We start from the raw sequence: 1,809 nt of genomic DNA on the forward strand, positions 1-1,809 counted from the left end.
CAGGTTTCTCCTCTCCCACATCCTATTTTCATTTGCTCCATGTTCTCATCTCCATCAGCATGGTTCACTGGGGATAGCCCTGTAATAGTTTCTAGAAACACCTGTATCCTCTGGGGAAGCAGTCATTCCTGGCAGGAAGGAGAGGCCGTCCCTGTTTTGAACCTCCCCATGATGTCACAGGTCAGGGTCACCCGCTCTCCCTGGGCTCCAGGCCCTGCCCTGGGTCTGAGACTGTGTTTCTGGTGCCGTTGACCTGAGTTGGTTGTTGTGATCTGAGAAGAGGAGAACTGTAGAGGTCTTCCTGACATGAGAGAAGTCCAGTCTCAGCTCTGCCTTTTATTAGCTCTGTCACTCTAGACAAACTACTTAACCTCATTGAGACTCAGGCTTTCTGTGGATCAGATGTTGAAGTCGTGCCTTACATCAAGGCTGTAATATTTGAATGAGTTTGATGCCTGAACTTGTAACTGTTCAGTGTGATTTGAAAACCTTTTTTTTCTCCAGAAATGGCTAGTTATTTTAGTTCTTACAGGGCAGCCTTCTTCCCCATTTTCAAAGCTCTGAATCTTAGAGTCTCAATTAAAGAGGTTCAGTTTGGAATAAACATCACTAAACCTGGCTTCCTCTCTCAGGAGCACGGTCTGAATCTGCACAGAGCAAGATGCTGAGTGGAGTCGGGGGCTTTGTGCTGGGCCTGCTCTTCCTTGGGGCCGGGCTGTTCATCTACTTCAGGAATCAGAAAGGTGAGGAGCCTTTGGTAGCTGGCTCTCTGTCCATAGGCTTTTCTGGAGGAGGAAATATGGCTTTGCTGAGGTTAGTTTTCAGTATATGAGTGGCCCTGGATAAAGCCTTTCTTTCCCCAAATGACCTCCAATGTCCTGCTAATCCAGAAATCATCAGTGCATGGTTTCTATGTCAAAGCATAATAGCCATAATAGCTTGTGGCCTGCAGAGATGAGAGAAAGATTAACGAGTAGGGATCCTTTGGTTCTAGATCCTGGAACAAATTAAGGAAGAGCCACTAAGGCTAATGCAATTACACTGGATCCTGTGACAGACACTTCATGCTTCATGGGTCACATGGTCTGTTTCTGCTCCTCTCTGCCCTGGTTGGTGTGGGTTGTGGTGGTAGAGAAATCTCAGGTGGGAGATCTGGGGCTGGGACATTGTGATGGAGGCCAGATTTGCTTCCATATCTTTTAAGTGTATATCTTTTTCTCTTTTTCCCAGGACACTCTGGACTTCAACCAACAGGTAATACCTTTTAATCCTCTTTTAGAAACAGATTCGGTTTTCCTAGAATGATGCTGGAGGTGATAAGCCATGGGACAGAAATAGTAGGAAAGACTTTGGATCTAAATTCCTGATCAGGCAATTTACACCAAAACTCCTCCTCTCCACTTAGAAAAGGCCTGTGATCTGCAGGAGTATTGGCTCGGGGAGACTTAGGAACTTGTTTTTCTTCTTCCTGCAGTGCTCTCATCTGAGTTCTTGAAAGAGGGGAAAAGAAGCTGTTAGTAGAGCCAGGTCTGAAAACAACACTTTCCTCTGTCTCTGCAGGACTCCTGAGCTGAAGTGCAGATGACCACATTCAAGGAAAAATCTTCTACCCCAGCTTTGCAGGATGGAAAGCTTTCCCGCTTGGCTCTTATTCTTCCACAAGGGAGAGCTTTCTCAGGACCTGCTTGCTACTGGTTCAGCAACTGCAGAAAATGTCCTCCCTCGTGGCTTCCTCAGCTCCTGTTCTTGGCCTGAAGCCCCACAGCCTTGATGGCAGCGCCTCATATTCAACTTTTGTGCTTCCCTTTA

General features: G+C 46.7%; 1 long non-coding RNA gene across 1 annotated transcript; it reads left to right on the plus strand.

Annotated features, from left to right (window-relative positions):
- Positions 1–312: 312 nt before the first annotated feature.
- Positions 313–1,809, plus strand: LOC116273246. The gene is made up of 3 exons (XR_004181662.1): positions 313–743; positions 1,231–1,254; positions 1,561–1,809. It is a non-coding gene; the product is annotated as an uncharacterized LOC116273246 (long non-coding RNA).

The sequence above is a fragment of the Papio anubis genome, unplaced genomic scaffold, assembly GCF_008728515.1.
Source record: "Papio anubis isolate 15944 unplaced genomic scaffold, Panubis1.0 scaffold4831, whole genome shotgun sequence".
Lineage (NCBI taxonomy): Eukaryota > Metazoa > Chordata > Mammalia > Primates > Cercopithecidae > Papio > Papio anubis.